At 39.4% G+C, this 18601-nt stretch overlaps 1 protein-coding gene and 1 pseudogene across 1 annotated transcript in view; one reads left to right on the top strand and one right to left on the bottom strand.

Annotated features, from left to right (window-relative positions):
* Window positions 1–2697: 2697 nt before the first annotated feature.
* Window positions 2698–18601, top strand: part of ELMOD1 (ELMO domain containing 1) — a 112828-nt gene continuing 96924 nt past the window's right edge. Inside the window, exon 1 of the mRNA XM_060018018.1 lies at window positions 2698–2990. The gene's annotated coding sequence lies outside the window, so the exon portion shown is untranslated. The remainder of the gene's footprint in view (window positions 2991–18601) is intronic.
* On the bottom strand, window positions 11009–11515 carry LOC132429386 (rRNA N6-adenosine-methyltransferase METTL5 pseudogene; annotated as a pseudogene).

Here is an 18601-nt window from a genome sequence, read left to right as displayed (position 1 = left end):
AAATTAGTAGACTAGGAAAGGGAAAAACTGACCCAAATACTAGGTTTATTAGGAAGACCAATTAGAAAAGACCTATAATCTGAGGAATCAAGAAGGGTTGAGAACCTGTATACATTCATTCATTCATTTTACAATCTTTTATTGAGGATCTGTCACATATTAACTATCTGTTAAATTCTTTAATACAGGGATGAATAAGATCCTGCCCTGAGTTAAATGTTAACAGGTGGCAAGGCTGTCACTAATTGCTATGGAATATATGTGTACAAATATACTTTGGAAAAGTTGGTTCTAAGTGGTGCCAAGTCTGTCTCACATTCAGACAGTAAAAGAAACAGAGAGAAAAGCTTAAGTTATTCAGACAGTAGGTAGATCCAAACAGTCAAATGATATACAACAGAGAATAACTATTGACATAAATAGAGGACAAAGGTGGTGAGAAGGTGAGGGTTTGTGAGTGGTACATGATCTTGAAGGAGATGTTTGAGATGTAGGAGATATGGGAGTCCAGGCTGAATCTGACCATTGGAGAAGTGTCGTTCCTTGAGCTTAGAAAAAAGATATAATTTGGTATGGAGATTAAACTCTCTGGGCTTCCTCCATCCCCTTTCATTCATCATATGAATTGCAGGTATCTACCTAGAGAAATTAGCTGAGGGAGTCAAATGAAAGGAGTAAAAATCATTGGCAGGGATACATGTCCATGTAGTTTGGTTGACCTAGGGCCAATATTAATATTTTTATTGATGTTTTTGAGAGAATGAATCAAGGCCTATATATTAATTTGATGAACAACACAAAGACAAAAAATACTTGACTTGTGTCCTTGGAGATTATTCACTTTTTAGGTGTTTATTGCCTATTTTCTTCAAACTAGATTCTAAGTTCCATGAGGGAAGGGACCTGTCAGTCTTGTTCATTGTTGTTTTCCCAGCACCCAGAACTGTGCCTGCACATAATAGTTGCTCAGTAAATTGTTTTACATTGATTAAACAATAGCAGTAGACTGTGATAAGTGCTGTGATACCAGTATGCACTGGTGCTCTGGCAGCAGAGCATTAACTCTGCCTTGGGGGTTGGGGAAGCTTTCAGAAAGAAGGTGGCATTTGAACTTGAAGAATGGGTAGGACTTTGTGAAGTGGAATGGAAAGAGAAGAGTCTTCCAGAAAGGTTGGAACACCATAAATAAAGGCAAAGGATTATGAAACACATGGTATGTTTGGGGGATATTGAAAAGTTTATTTTTCGAACACAGATACTTTAAAATGTACTTAGTGTCAGTGGAAAGTAAATTTCCTTCCATACAGGTATACCTTACTTTATGGAATAGTTATGAAAGAAGGACCACAGTGAAATGCAAGAAAATTAAATTACTTTAAAAAGAATTTGGAGTAAAATCCTTCTGTCATGTGGATAAACCTGCCCACAGTGAATCTCTCCTGAAAAGCTTTTCCTTCCAAAGAGGACTCATATATGGCCTTGGTCTAACTTTTTCCAAGAGGTTTATTCAGGAAGTATGAAGAAACTGGAGAGTTGAAAGAAAAGGTAATAGAGACTAATGCTTCTAAAAACAATAAAAAGCTAGAAGGATCAAGGGTTTATTATTATTTAATGTGAGGAAGGAACACAATAAATGTTCAGCATTTAAGGACTATCACTAATCTAACCTTTCATAAAAATAGTATAGTGGAGGTGGAACCTGCAGAGACTTTTATTTAGTGAACATCTACTATGGAACAGGTGCTTTGCGTTCATTGCCTTACTTAATCCTCGCAAGAGTCCAGAGAGACAGGGATTACCACTCTCCATTTTATAGATGAGGTAAGAGAGGGGCAGAATAGCTGGGTAAACTACTGTGGTGGTAAATGAAACTGAAATCAAGGCCGACCATGAAGGTCATTGTCCTTCCCTACCCTATGCTGCCTCTAACTTAAGAAACATTTTCATTAGAGAGAAACATTCGTTACTAATATGAAACATAATACGAAAGAAAGGCACAGGTCTCTTGTGTGTGTGTGTGTGTGTGTGTGTGTGTGTGTGTGTGTGTGTGAAGTGAGTTCTGGTCCAAGTTCTATAGCCCCAGGCTTTGGTGTCTATAATTCATCCATTATAATTAACCCCAGGGTTAAGGTATTGTTTCTGAAACCTGATTAAAATGCAAATATGTAACCTGAGAGGACTGAGGCCATCTCTCAGTTACAAACCTAGGAGCTGGCTCTTTGAGAACTTGACCCGACTAGTCCAGTAGTCGGGAAAGGTGGGGATTGCCCCGGCATTCCTGTAGGAGAGGCCCCCAGGCACAGGAAAGCAGGTGAGGGGTGGATGTCTGGATTAGGGGAGCCACTCGGTGAGATCGCAGAGGTTGGAGCTAAGCTAAAAAACAAACTTGGCCCTCTGAACAATTCTCTGGGGAGGGAGCGAGGAGTACACCTTGCCTTCTTATTCCAGGACTCTTCGGGAATCCCATAGACAGTCTTCCGAGGTTCACCATCTTCTAGCCCACGGCTCCTCTCGGGGGTAGACCCAGGAGCAATTAAACTCTGCCAATGCAGCCTACTCCCCGCTCTCTGCCTAAGAAGCAGGGTCCGCAGATTTAACCCTTTCCCTCCAGACTCGCGCGCTCCCTCCCCCGCACCGTGTGGGCGGCTTGGCGACTGGGCATGCTCAGTCGCCGCCCGCGGTGTGCTTCCAGGGAAACCTCCGCACTCCCTACCCGGGCTGCTCTCTGTTGCCTCCTTGCCGCCGGCCTCCTGGGGTCCATCCCAGCTTGCTCTGCTCCTAGCGACCCAGATTCCTGCCCCGCCTCCGCCCCTCCCGCGCCCGCAGCCGGTGCTGCAGCCGCGGCCACCCTGGTCTAGGCTCTGCGCCGGGGACCGACCTCGTCGATCGCCGCGGTGGAGCTTGCAGCTGGAACCCTTGGGGAACGCGGAGATGGAGACCCGACTGCCGCACGCCAGGACCTGCTGAGCTTCTGCCGCCGCTAAATTCATGTGAGTAGCTGCGTCAAGAGGCGACCCTACAGGAGCGGAGGGGAGAGGGGCGAATGCCCTTGAACAGGAGAGAGGTGGCGGTGAGGACTTTTGGCACCGTGAGAGCTGCGCTGTGTATGGGGCGCAGCAGAAATGCCAAGACTGTGGGCAGAGGGGGCAGGAATGAACGTGCATACTACTTCGGTTCAGAGGCTTCGTGGTCACTTAAGACCGTCATCTGTTCTCCCATCTTGACCCCCAAAATGAACACCCGGGGGATACAGGTCTGCGCGAGAGCTGCATCCTGGCCCGGGCGCGGGTCACGTAGTAACTGAACGCCGAGGGCTCTGGAGGAGGCATGCCTGGCAGAGGCCAAAATGGGAGGTGGGGACGAAGGTAGGCCTGGCCCGGGCGAGTGGCCTGTCCAGGTCCTGAGGTCCTCTGCCCCATGGCCTTAGGCCTCTGAGGCAGTGCAGGACTTCGGATTGGCGGACCGCAGAGCTGGGGGGTCATCAGCGCTGCGAACCCAGAGGAACTGTCTGAGCGGCTGGCGCGCGGTGCCTCCTCCTACTGCCAGGTTCCCCTCACTTATTGGGGCACCTTCTTTCCTAGGCAGGTAGAATTGAACAGGCGAGTGGGGTGCCACGGCTGACAGAGCTATTAAAAGCAAAACAGTGAAGTGTGGTGGTGAGGCGTGCTGTTGTGAGTGCCTTTTTTTCCCCAAGTGTGAGTACAGAGTGCCCCTATTCACCGTGTTTCTACTCCACCTCTAAGTAGCGAGTCCGGTAACACACCTTATGAATATTTCAGGAACGACCTCGCAGGCTCGGTTGCTTCAGATCAAGTTTAATGAATATGTTTGTCAGCTTTTCTGCTCTGTACACAGGCAGGTGGAAGCCCCATGCCTCAGCTTTCCAAATCTCATCCCTTCCCTGTACCAAATAGGAAAAAGAGGCTAATAACCCCCAGTGAGCTTTAGATGGGTACCATAAATTGAGTCTGTCCTTTGGAGAGACCAGTCTTGGGCAGATATCCAGGCATTGTTCTGCATCTCTGCAGTGTGCATGTTGTGCCTGGAGCTTGACAAACCGGAGCTGCCAATATGGTGGAAAGCAGGTAATGGGTTTATGTTGGAATAAACGTCTTAATTCATTATCATCTTACAACACCAGGTAGTTACACAGACTTAGTCATTCTCTCCCTTAAAGTTGAATATGAGATCTAGTTGAAATTTTGAAGAAGGCAAAAGTTGTATCCCTCTACACTGGGCGGCGTCTATCTTTCCTAAATTCTTTCATGGAAATAAGAAATGAACGTCTTTTCTGTAATCACTGTCAAGAACACTGAAAGAACACATTAATGTAACGAACATTCAGGATTGGAACAAGCTGTAGGGCATCTTTCCTTACACTTTAGGGTATAACTTCCATTGCACCATCACCATTAATCAGTAAACCGACACACACAACAGTTAATATTCTAAAATGGTGCTCCTTTGCAGAAGAAACCTGCTTTTTCCTCCCTTAATGAGACAAGGTATGTCTCTAAATGACCTGTGAGGAATTCCTCTGTTGACCAAGATTTCAAGCCTCCAAGATTTACATGATGCTGAAAGAGGCAACTCTCTTCTCTTGCCAGCCCATACACAGTGAAGCTGAAGCAATTCAGTTTACAGATGTTCCACATTTAGAGAAGGCTCTTCCAAAAAAGACCCACTGCAGTTACACCACAGGCTCCACTTCCACCTGCCAGGCTGCTTCTCCCCAGCCTGTTAGTGAGGACAGTATGTCTCACTGTGCTTGATTAATGAGAAAAGGAATCCCAAAATGAAAGACATTTATTTCCCATATTGTGTTTTCAAAATTAAATTTTCAAAAAATTTTAATTATTAATACCAGGACTTAATTCAGGCATAGTAATGACTCTATGAATATCAGCTTTCCACGACATTTGGGGCAACATTACAGTATTCTTTGTGCTGAAATTATTGATAGATGGTATTAGAAGGGAATTCTATGAAATTAACAAGATAAGTAAAAATTTTATATAACAAACAGCATTTCCTAAAGTATGTTACTGAGATGCTCAGAAAGTAACCCAGCTGCATTAACAGACATAAAATATGGCCAATTGAGAAGTGTGCAGAGCTTGGATACAAACATCCAGGTGCTCTAAAGAAGCATTCCTTGAGTCCTCTGAGAATTTTTAGAGTTACTGGTAGAGCTGCCAGATTCAGCAAATAAAAATACAGGCTGTTCATCAGTTAAATTCGAATTTCAGATAAGCAATGAATAATTGTTTTTAGTATAAGTATATCCCATGCACTGTTTGGGATATACTTACACCAAAAAATTTTAAATTTGTTGTTCATCTGAAATTCACTTTTGACTGAGCAGCCTGTATTTTATTTGGCAACTCTATAGTCACTGGAAATTTCTTATTCCTCTTTCTGGGGTCACTATGGTTTGAAAAAATAAAGTGGAGCAGAGATCATATGCTGTTCTGCAGGCAATCTGGGACAAGCCCAGTTCTGGTTCTAGCTATTGAAAATAACTCATGCTTAAAAGTGAGTAGTTTCAGTTCAACACAGCTCAGCTTGCTAGATTTAGTGAGAAGTGCCAAAACATACAAAGATGAGTAAGGGAAGTGGGGTGGGGGAAGGGATCTACATCATAAGATACAAGACTTGCAGGGTCCACTCTAGGAGCCTGGGAAGGACACTGAATTCTTCTGAGCAGCTCCAGTCAGGGAGTAAGATGACCGGCAGTTTTGACAGGTCTGGCTTTGAATGAGAGTAAGATCTTATCCTGGGAGGCAAGGAAGATAGAAACCCATGGCTTTATACCTAATGGAGTGGAGCTGGAAGTTGATGGCCTCAGAGGACAGAGAAGCCTGCTGAAGATGAGGGAAGTGAGAAGGGGATTCTAAAGGACGTTACATAGTTGCTGATGGGAATGGAAGAGGGAGGTGAAAAGGGACAAGTGCAAGGATTGGTAACTGGTACTTGGGTGAATGCATCTCATTGCATTAAAAAAAAACAGTTGGTCTGCCCTTTGACTAATACCCAAAGGGCTCCTTCACTATTCTGCTACCATCCTGGTTTCCTCAGGTAAAAAAGCATCATCAAACAAATAGTTTTATTACTTTTATATAAAAGACGGTATTTAAATGTAGTATTTGAGATGCTGATCAATATTCTGTTGCTTTGGCACAGATTCCTGAAATAAGATAAGCAGATGTTTTGGTTTTAGCAAATCTGTTGCTTCAAATAGGAAAAGATACTCAATTGCAATCATTTTCTGATTTAGTCCAGCTGTCTTTAAGGAAGCAGATTCTGATTATGGAAAGAATATAGATTTTACAGAAATAGCACTATGTGAAAATGACCAAATGCTTGTAGTACCAGGGAGTACCTACTGAGAAGGTTCCAAATGCAATTAATTCCAAAAAATAGCACACCACTTACATTAGTGTCTCTGAAGACCCAGTGGGTACTTTCACTATTGATCATTATAGGAATTTTCCAGGGAAGTGGAAGATCAAACCACTGCAGAAAATCTTCATTTTCTGAAGATTCCAGTTTGCCAATCTCAAGCAAATGATGATAGAGTGCCATTCTAGATTGCACTTCTGTCAACAAATCTAGTTATCTCTAGGGACCATCTTCAGACGAGCCTCATATGTTTATCATATGTGTGGTTAAATTTCTACTTCATATTTTACAATAAGTTTTTAAAATCATAAAAATTACTCTCTGCTAAAATGTATAGTGAAGCAGTTAATTCGGAACTTTCTTATCAAATGATTATTCCTTAAAATAGAACAGAAAACACTTCTATTTCAGGTTTTTGTATTGTTCCTTTTTGTAGTGTCTGCCAAACGTGTCCTGCCTTGTAATTCTGATAGTACATGAGAAAAAGAATGATCAAGGAAATACTGAAGTTTCTAAAATCTCAAGGCAATTAGACTATAGTTTCTATTTTCAGCGAAGTTTCATATGGATATGACTTATTGAAGAAAGCCTTACTTCAGTGATCTCTAATGACAACTTATGCGGGCTGTCACCCAGAGAGAGCTTTAACTGAAATTGTGTGCTCAGTTCACATTCTAAGTCTTCAGTAAATACTTTGAATTTAAAGAATCTGAAGGCAGCATGTTCTTGCATCCCAGGAGCTTTTAACCCTCCAACTCACTTATGCTGACCACAAGCAAGTCTTATTTTACATCAGTTTCTGTGCTATAAAATGGAAGATATGCACATTTAAAAAGAGAATATTGTGTCAACTCCAATCATCTATGTCTATAAAATAAACATTGTGTTCTAAAGGATAAATAACTCCATTCTCAATGTAATTAGACAATTTCTATACTGTCTATGTACTCTCTATAATGTTTCAGATGCCATCAAAATAATTCACAATTTGCTGTGTTTGATTTTTTGCTTTTTTGTTACAAAGCAAGATGATTGTGGTAAATGCTTAAGGAGAGCTCATTAAGCCTTTTTAAAAAATTAGTTTCAAACAAGCTAATGACTGAAGATTCAAAGGTCTTTACATAGCTTTTAAACATAGTTTCCATTTTAATTATTGGGATTGGGACTTCGTTAATTAGAATGCGTGGTATAAGAGCTTATTTCAGCTGCTATAACTCTCAGTCCTATCCCTTGTATAAGTAGATTGCCATATGTTTTGAAGCTTTCATTCATGATGAAACTAATAATTTATTTATCCCACAGCTGCTTTTTGCTTTAGCAAATATCATCAATGATATCATAATCTCTGTTCCCTAATTGTTTTTTACATTACCATTTGGCATTATAAATATTTTAAGTATGAATCAGTCTCTGGAATGAATTTACTATACAAGTACATTTCTTCCTTTTCCTTCAGAAGAAGAATCAGAATGCTCTACCCTTCAGTATTTGGAAGCCAGATTTTCTGAAGAGTCTATATTCCAGTAGAACACTTACATTTTAATTTCAGATTTTCTTTGGTCTTAGAATCCATTTAAGTTAGCAAAAATCTTAAAACAGTTATTTTTAATTGAGAAGTTTTATCATACATTCTTTAAAATGGTAAACATTCATCAAAGCTGTTTCAATTAAAATATATATTATGCACATCATTAGTCAAAACAATTATAAATATATATTCACCTAACATAGGACCACCTAAATATATGTATAATGTGTATGTAGCCCAATATGTGAACCAGTACATGAAAATCAAGACATAAAATAAAAAATTTGGGTTATAGTTTTTGCTTCACTAAAGAGTTCTGTGTTGTATCAAATATTTCTTCTATTATTCCTTTCAATTATAGATAACCTACAATATTTAAAATAGAGCCAGACTCATCAAATTTTTACATCTACTCTATCCTTCTGGGACACATCTATCAATTAGACAAGTAATCTTTGTAGGTGAGATGCAGAAATGAGGTCTGGGATATGATCTAATAGCTGGATTCATCAGCTGTAACCAAAGAAAGTTTACAGGTGTGAAAGCCACATAGGAGGTGGTTTCTGTTGGCCTCCTTCAGAGCTCTTCCCTTGACCCTGACATTTCTACAATTTTATCAGTGACTCAGATATACTTAGACCATACATATATCTGGTTTGTTGATAATGCAAAGCTCTAAGAACTAGTGAATTTGAATGACAATCAGGATTAAACTTAATATCCCTTAGCCCAGGCTGAAACTAAGATTATATTCAGAAAGAATAAATGTTGGCTTCATTTAGTTTCTAAAATTAGTTGCCTAAGGATAGGGAGTGGAAGTCCTACTTTAACAACAGTTTGAGTTGTAAAAATTAGTTTTAGTTCACTTGAATATTAACCAACAGTACAGAAGAAATTAATGCTTTCTTTGGTTGGATTCATATGAAAAGATCAGAAACAGACACTATAGCGCACTGTACTGAAAGTGATGCATTTTTGGGCCATCTGTCAGGGATGTAATAAGGGGGACTGGCTCATGTGAGCCTGAGTAGGATGTTGGCTCACATGACCTTAAAAGCACCTCCTAAATCAGATTATGCAGTTTAAATTGAGTTCCCAGGCACATGAATCTGCCAACGTCTAATTCAGCTTAGTAACATTTATGTAGCATATAACTATTGTACATCCTTTTCTTGATTAATAATGAATATCCTTATTCTTTTCTACTTAAAGATTATTCCATAGATAATTAATCAATCATCACTTAAAATAAATGCATCTACTTTGTGACCACCACTGGGTTTACTTAGCTAAGATCATACTTGAAATTCTTAGATGAAATGATATGTACTTTGAATAGCCACGAAGTAGGCACGTTTCCAGGTTCTAAAATAAAATTGCACAAATTAGACAAAGATGAAAGGCAAATGTATTCACTCAGTGTATTCTGTGTGTACTCTAATAGTCTGCACTGTGTTTTGGCTTTCAAAGGTGTTTGTTTATAGTGTAGAGTGGACACCGATCATTCCTTTTGAACACTGCTATCGGAACCCCTTTCCCATGTTGGGGGGTGCTCTCCCACATTATGAGACAGAGGCCACTTCTCACTATAGGAGATAAAAGTGCCAGGTGCTTCCTCTCCCAGACATCCTTGCATCATAGACATGGACCCAGATGCTGCCCTAGTGGCAGATGTTTCGGTTGGCAACACCCTTGACCAGTGCTGGGGTGGGGTTGGTGGAGCCAGCTACTGAGTCCGGACCTGGTAGTGGCAGTAGAGCTGTCTTTACTGGACTGGCTTTGTGTCATCATTTTAAGCGTTATTTTTGACTACGTAACCTCTAAACCCAGTTCTCTAGCCCTCCTGGAAATTCTGTGGAATTACCTTCAGAACAAATTCCTTTCTGCTTAAACAGGCAGAGCTAGTTTCTGTTCCTTGTAATAATAATCCCTGCTGGTACAGGGCGCAAGTCCATGCTTACATTGGCATATTAGTCAGTCACTGGGACCTACTGAGTACAAAGCACTCTGAAAGGTGCAAAAGGAAATATTTATTCATTCTCTGAGTATTTCTGAAACAAGGAAACTTGCTTGGCATTTGATAGAAGGAGAGGCAAACAAAATTGGTATTTTCAAATTCGTGCTATGAGGACAAGTAGGAGAAGGTAGGGATACCACTGTCAAACTACAATGGAGGCAGATACTATGTGGATCTACTGATTGTCAAGATTGATTTAGTGTGGGGATGAAGGGTTGGGATAAGAAGGGATGCTTTTGGGGGAAAAAATTGTGTTTCATCAATTCCAAGACTCAAATTGTTTTCTTCATCTTAACATTTATGAAATTAGGAACCATTATTAGAGTGTGTCATGTTTTAATTGCCACTTTTTCTCCTCAATCCATCTAATGTATTTTACCAAATCTAAGATGTAATTGATATATATACTATTACACTTTTTACCATTAAGAAAAAAAGCTCAGTAAGTAATTACTAAAAAATGATGATACTTAACATCATACTGGGGGCTCTAGAGTAGAAGATTTAAAGAGAACCTAGGAGAATTAGATCAGTCATGGAAATGTTGTGAGTTAAACACCAAATTCCTTTTCATTGTTCTAGTAGTCTCCCAAAGCTGTTGAAGACTAATAGATTCACCTCTAACTTCTGTTGTGAACAAATTCAGGTACTAATCATTATAGCCTTGCTTGGCTATAAAATATGCCCGGTAGAGTGATTCTCAGTTTTGTGGATGGCACATTTATTTTTGATAACTTTTTTATTTGGAAATTTTCAAATATATACAAAAGTAGACAGAATAATAACATAATGGATCCTAGTATTCAATAATTATCAACTCATGATCAATGCTGTTTGGTTTCTAGCCCTACTCTCTATTCACCCAATTGTATTTTGAAGAAAATCTCAGGTGCTATACCATACCATTTGTAAATACTTCAGTATATAGCTCTAAAACACATACTCAAAATATTGTTACTACATTCCTAGAAATAAAATCTATAGTTTGTGGCACCTTTTTTAATAGACAAATTTTGTATTTATTTTAATTAGGTTTTAAGCTACCTTTTGGGGGGAGGTTTTTAAAAAGAAAACCAAGTGAGGAATACTTCAATGTCCACTGATTTCTTTTTACGAAATTTATGTGATGCTAGTAGATCATATCACAATCCTGCAATAATGTCTATCTTGATTTTTCACTCTGAACTTTCTTTTGAATATGTTCTCTAGTTGAGGATTTGTTTAAAGAATATACTGCTGTTCTTGCCATTTCCAAAGCAATCTTCAGAAAAGTCATATCTATCCCTTTATTATTTTTATCCCAAAAGGAGGATTCATAATTACTATATCAAATGACTTGAACCATGTCAACATTTGTCAGCTCAAACTCTTCCACTTTTCTATTAAATATTTTCATCTGTGTCAAATTCAACAAACAACCTGCAGTGCGTGGCCTGGTGGGATACTGTTCTAAAGTAACTTGGGCTTCTGAAACCATCTACTTGATGCAGGTGACTTTCTAGTTCCTTGAACCTTAGTTTCTTCTTTTTTGTTTTTTTAAAGTGTGGGTTCACAGGGTTAAAGGACATTGATGGACCTCAGGAGGCTAGAAGCCCCACCATATGTGTGTCACCTTTTTTAAATTTAAGTTTTTGTTTTTAATCAGAGTAATACTTACATATCATTAAAAACATCATATAATTATACAACATAATGAAAAATAGACCTGTTGCCCAGATTTCTTTCTCAGGTATAATCACTTTAATTCTTTTAGCTGATTCTTCTGATGTGTTCCACCTTATAATCTGCTAATATTGCTATTCCTCAATATCTAAAAATATCAGATCTACTGATTTTCTACTATAAGAGTGAAGATTTAACTTTCATACCTAACTTCTCTCCCTTATATGCATTCACTTCTGTTTCCTCAGTTCTCCCATTATCACTGTTTTTGCCTAGGAGAGATCCACATGTGTCTTGGTTTGGATGGTTTTCTGAGGGATAAATCTCCTGAGGACTAGTATTCTGGCTGCCTCTGTTCTGGGAGTTGAGTGGGAGAAGGAGGCTGGATAAATCTCATGTTTATCATGTACACTTTCATTTAACCTCCTAGTATTCAGTATGACAGCTCAATCTCATTTTCTTGTTTCCAAAAGTTCAGAGCCTCTCCAGCTCAACCTCTTCAAGAGTTAATCTCACCTCTTTTGATAGAATGGAGAAGGGGTTATGCCTACTTTCATAAGGTGGGGAGGAGATCTAAGGCCTAACTAATCCTTATGAAAACTTTCAGCCAAGTTGTGGTTGACTTCATTTTACACTCCACTTTCAGAAGACCTAGGCATCCCTAACTCCTGAACATGACTGAGATTACGTACTCTAATTTGTATTGCCTTTGGGTCACTTCCCTCACTGCAGGTTTAGTCAATTAGGCTAAGTAAATTACCATTTTCCCATCTTCTTTCAGCTTCCAGAATTCTGCTGACATCTCATGTGCACTCCTGTTACCCTTAGCCTTATGGATTTATGCTTTTTGATTTCTTTACTCTTACGTTGGTGGGATTACATGTGTTTTATTTGTCATGTTTAGATGGAAGTCCATGACACAAGTTTTAAGGGCACATTTAAAAGGAATTAAAGATGTGAAATAATGTAAATGAATCAGCAATAATTATAGTGAATTAATTACTGCTTAGTAAGTGTCTCACATTGCCTATGTAAACTTCTACAATTACCATACTTGTTTTGCTTACTTCTCTTTTCTCCTTTACCCATAGTAAATTTTAATACTCTCTTAACCTAGTCATACCACCTTCTTAGCAAAATATCCTACTTAACACATACTACTGTAAATAATATGTATCCCCAGTTGTAAAGAAGAATTTCATACAATTAGTGATCAGAATTTTGTCACACATCTGTGAAGAGTCCATAGAACTGTGACATGTTGGTTAGGTACCCTTGTCTTAGAGTATAGTCCAGTTTAGTGTGACATGACTGAAATGAATTTTCACTGGAGACAGCTCAGAGCTTCTATACTGACTTCAGAAAGGACACTAGATTCCGTGCCTGAGAACTGCTAGATTTCCCATTCCTTGTGGGCAAAGACTGTCTTACTTATTTTGTATCTCTAGTGCTTAGAAAGAACTGAACATATTAAGTGCATGATAAAGCTTACTGACTAGAATTAAGAGCTGAGGTCTTTTCCTACCAATTGGCTGTCTGTCCTTGGATAAGTCATTTGTTGGATTTGTTTGAGGCTCCAAGAGGTCACTTAGGAAAGGTATGGTGTCAGAAAAGGTTGAGAATGGAACATTGGGGAACATCTACACTTAAAAGGCAGGCAGAGGAAGAGTGTGAGATAGATGGAAAACCAGGAGAACATGGAAACATGGAAGCCAAAAGCAGGCCTTTCAAGAAGTAGCATCACATGAAATCACATCAAATAAGATAAAGATAAGAAAATGGAGCTTGGACTAGACCATGCTCTGCCTTCAACCAAACATTTATCTACTCACTCACTCATTGCGTAGATAAATGTTTATCACTCCTGAGATGTTTATGGTCAGAGCGATCTTTGTAGTATAAGGAAGTTGTCTTGAGCCCTGTGTATGTGTGAGGATGCATATGTGTGTGAATGTGAATGGAGGGATTGTGATAGGGGAAGGAAACCAGAGCTCAGAGAGACTATGCAGGAAGGAGTTGGGAGGCTCTTTATGAGTCTAAGAAGGACATGAGTTAGTCATGTGTAATCAACCTATAACATATTGTAGAATTACTTAATTAACCTGGTTTAACCTGAATAAAAATGTTTGAGTCAGAGAGTAAGATTCTTGTGTGATTTGCTGCAGGCCATTTGTATTCTTTTTCATCAACCAATGGGTTCTTCGAAGAAACACTGTAGCCTGGAATTTGGAAATAAATGGGCTTCAATCTTACTGTATTTCATCAATTCTTCTCCCCACCCCCATCACTGAAATTGGGATGCATCATAATTTAATTAGCAACATTTTATTTTTCCTTAAAGGCACATGTCATAAAGGTACACTTTACCATTGATGGTGCTGATGAAATTCCACTGGGAAGAATCAAACAATACTCATTCAGCATACATTTATCAAGTCATGTATACCAAATCGTAGCTCTAAAGTGAGGTTAAAACTATTTTTAAAATTTGTTTTACAGCACAAATTGTTGCAGAAGCCCAATCTAAATGGTCTACTTCTCAGAAGCATTCTCAGAAGAATGCTATTATCTCATCTGTGTGATCAGAGTCAGCAGATGCCTTCAGAGCAAGATACCCTGTTTGCCTCCAGGCCCCTGTAAATATCCGAATTTGTTTGGACTTTTCTGTCAAATTTTATAGGTATATACCCTCTCTATGTTCTCATTATATGAAAGTGAAAAGTTTGCAAAAAGCATCAGGCTAGATTGGCAAAATCATATTCATTTAATTTTTATGCAAACATAAGTTTACCATTCTTTTATTGTGGTTTAATTTAGAAATTTAACTTTTAATGCTAAAAAGTTTTTAAAACTAAAACTATTATATAGTTGAGAACCTACAAAATCTAGATTGAGTATTTTTGTAGAAAATGGATTAATATTTAGATTTAGAAATTTCCTTATTCTTTTGTAGATAAAAGACAAATTTCATCAATCCTGCTCTCCCTCTCTTTGCTCCCTCCCTGAAAACAATAGATGGATGTAGGTGACCACAGTGAAAGCCAGAAAATCACTATACTTTTAAAGTAAATCATAAACATATTTGCAGACAATCCTGAATTCTGTGGCTGGCATGGCCTCCATTGCTATAAATCACAAAAATAAACTTTGGATGAGTGTTTAATTCCTGAACAAGGAAAAAAACTTCTTAATTGTCATTTTAGTGAGTATCAGCAGAATATTTTTTCAAGTGAATCACCAGAGAAAGAGGAAAGGAGAGTTCTGGAATGTGGCCTTAGGCAGATTATTATGCATGAGCATTATACCTCTAATATGACATGCTGCATAGCATGTGTGAAATGTAAATGCATAATATGAAAGATTTTTTAATTTCTCTGGGATAGTAATTTTTTATATTGCTCTCCTCTCTCCTCATGTGCATATCTATATTAAGTAAAAAATTGCAAATTATACATGTTTCAGGTGCTCATAAATAGCCTTAGAAATTTTTCTTTCCCTTCTCCTTCCTCCCTTCCCATTCCGTTCCCTTCCCTTCTTGTTTCACATGGTAAGTCTGATTGCAGTACATCTTTTGAAGACTGAGTTCCTCATCTGTCTGTGTCTTCCTTTAACTGAAACTGTGCTTCTTAGGACTTGACAAAATAGGGAGCATGATGCAAACTTAGTCATTATCTGAATTTGCTGATTCAGAACCTGTTTATTTGCCTAATTTGAACCTGATACTTGACCCACCTGATTTAAGAAAACTGACCTCCTTGTTTTGTTTCTGGGGTTGGCTCAGCCAGAGCCCAGCAACTCACATTGCAGGTGACTTACCTGCTCCTTCTTACCCACAAACCACCTGTGCCCTTCCCTGGTGTTCCCACAGAGATGTGCTTCCTGCCGAAAGGTCAGGCTTGTTTCGGAGAACTTTCTCTAATTTCTTGAACACCATCCACAGGCATTCATACATGCAGAGCATAATAGAGAATTACTGGGAACTGTGAGCTGAATTAATCATATCCTAAAACTACCCTGACTTCAATTATCTGTAAGTTTTGGCCTGTATCAGAATAGTGGCCTTTCTCTTCCATTTTACCTTTTACACCTAGATATAGCTTTTGCTGAAGAAAATGTGGGAAAAGAGAAGTCTATATCTGTTTCTGCAAAAGTGTCTACCTGACTGACTAATTGAGAGAAGTCACCATTATGATTTCATTAGACTCTAGCAGGGCACAAGTACATACTATGAGACCATTTAGTAGGAAAACTAAAATTTCCACATAGGTTAAGATCATTTACTTGGAGTTTATCATTTGTCATCAGGAAATTTTTTCAGTTACTTTTAGAAAATATTTAAAGTGACATAGTATAATGAAGACACAGGATAAATGGAATTGAACCAAATTAGCCATAGGCTTTCTTATGATACCCAAAGCATCTTTTGATCAATCTTACTGTTAGGGAAGAAAACTGTAAAAGTTATTATTTATGAATCTTATGGTTTAACATGTCATTGCTTTTGTTCTTCCTTCACCTGAAACAAGAAGAATAGTTCAAACTGAGAAATTAAATCAGTGACAAATAATTTTGATATTGCTGATTTTGAATTTATCATCTGCAGAGTAAAGTTGTGTGCTCCCCTCTCCCAACTGCTAAATGAGTTTTTTTCACTGCTGCTAAAAAATGTTGCCCAAACTTTCTCTTTTTAATCTAGATTCTGGGGAGGGGGAGTAGAATGTGTTTTCATCTTTTGATTATCATTAATTACAGTAAGTTATATTTTGAGGTTGACCCACTTGATTGATTTTTTTCCTCCTAGAAGTGTTGCAGTATGAAAAGGAAATGATAACAAGAAGCAATTAGGGAAATGTAAAGGAGAATGGAACTTATTTTGCTTTTTGATGAATATAAGAAAACTCATTCAAGTTAGTATATATCTCCTAGGTAGATTTGGAATATTTTACCAGCCATTAGATGTATTTTATGTATGGTAAAAAAAAAAAAAAGGCAAACAAGTATTGTGATCTACAAAGGGAAAGATGTAATGTATTACAGAAACTAAAACATATAGAGGTAGACTGAAAGAAAAACAAGGGAAAAAGTTGATTTAAAGACACTGTCACATGGACCAGTGACTCAAAGAATAATTTGAGGAGAATGAAATCACCACACAAATAGCAGTGTGGATCAGGAGTTTGAATTTCATTGGATTTTTCTAAACCCAAGGGAACACAAGATTTACATTGAGGGGGTGTTTTTATCAAGTTATTTCAGAAATACATTGCCAAGGATTCATATACCCTTGGAAATTAGGCCTCAAGGAAGAATGTAAAACCGTCCTTTTTTGGCTCTGTTGTATAACTTCTTTACATAAAACTTGCTTTAGAAACTTTTCAGATTAGTAGTACATTTGCTTTGAGAAAGGAAAGAGGTTAATTTTCAGTGGCATGGTAACTCTTATTATTCAGGAATCCCCCAGCTAGCTTCCAAGGAATGCTTAAGTTTTGAGGTGCAGCTATACATCTAGGCCCTGGTTATCTGCAGCTCAGCATTTTCATTTGAATTGAATACACACTATTATGCCAATACAGAATTTTACCTCAGCGTTTTCCAGAGGCAGCACAGGGCAGTGATTAATAGCAATGCTTTAGGAGCCAGGCTGCTAGGGTGACCTTGAAAGGTTGCTTAATTTTTCTATACCTCAATTTTCTCAGTTGTAAAATGGAGATACTGACTATTATTCACTTCGTAGGATGACTATTAAGTGAGTTAATATAAATAAAGCTCATAGAATATTGCCTGGCAGACCCTCAAGATGGCGGAAGAGTAAGATGTGGAGATAACCTTCCTCCCTACAGATACATCAGAAATACATGTACATGTGGAACAACTCCTAGAACACCTACTGAACACTGGCAGTAGACCTCAGACTTCCCAAAAGGCAAGAAACTCCCCATGTACCTGGGTAGGGTAAAAGAAAAAAGGAAAAACAGAGACAAAGTAATAGGGAAAGGACCTGCACCTTGGAGAAGGAGCTGTGAAGGAGAAGGTTCCACACACTAGGAAGCCCCTTCACTGGCAGAGATGGCATGGGGCAGGGGGGAAGCTTTGGAGCCATGGAGGAGAGTGCAGCAATAGGGGTGCAGAGGATAAAGCAGAGAGATTTCCGCACAGAAGATCGGTGCTGACCAGCACTCACCAGCCTGAGAGGCTTGTCTGCTCACCCGCCGGGGGCAGGTGGGGGCTGGAGCTGAGGCTCCGCTTCGGATGTCAGATCCCAGGGAGAGGACTGGGGTTGGCGGCGTGAACACAGCCTGAGGCGGCTAGTGCACCACAGCTAGCTGGAAGGGAGTCTGGGAGAAAGTCTGGAACTGCCTAAGGATCAAGAGACCATTGTTTCGGGGCGTGCGAGGAGAGGAGATTCAGAGCACCACCTAAGTGAGCTCCAAAGATGGGCGCGAGCCACGGCTATCAGTGTGGACAACACAGACGGGCATGAAATGCTAAGGCAGCTGTTGCAGCCACCAAGAAGCCTGTGTGCAAGCACAGGTCGCTATCCACACCCAAGAGCCTGTGCAGCTCGCCACTGCCAGGGTCCCGTGATACAGGGGCAACTTCCCTGGGAGAACACATGGCATGCCTCAGTCTGGTGCAACGTCATGCCAGCCACTGCCGCCACAGGCTTGCCCTGCATTCCGTACCCCCTCCCTCCCCCCACCTGAGTGAGCCAGGTCAGCTGCTACTTTAACCCCATCCTGTCTGAGCAAAGAAAAGATGCCCTTAGGCGACCTACATGCAGAGGTGGGACCAAATCCAAAGCTGAACCCCAGGAGCTGTGCGAACAAAGAAGAGAAAGGGAAATTTCTCCCAACAGCCTCAGGAGCAGTGGATTAAATCTCCACAATCAACTTGATGTACCCTGCATCTGTGGAATATCTGAATAGGCAACGAATCATCCCAAAATTGAGGCAGTGGACTTTGGGAGCAACTGTAGACTTGGGGTTTTCTTT

Source organism: Delphinus delphis, chromosome 8 (assembly GCF_949987515.2).
Source record: "Delphinus delphis chromosome 8, mDelDel1.2, whole genome shotgun sequence".
Classification (NCBI taxonomy): domain Eukaryota; kingdom Metazoa; phylum Chordata; class Mammalia; order Artiodactyla; family Delphinidae; genus Delphinus; species Delphinus delphis.
Note: the sequence above shows the minus strand (reverse complement) of the source record. Positions and strands in the feature narration are given on the sequence as shown.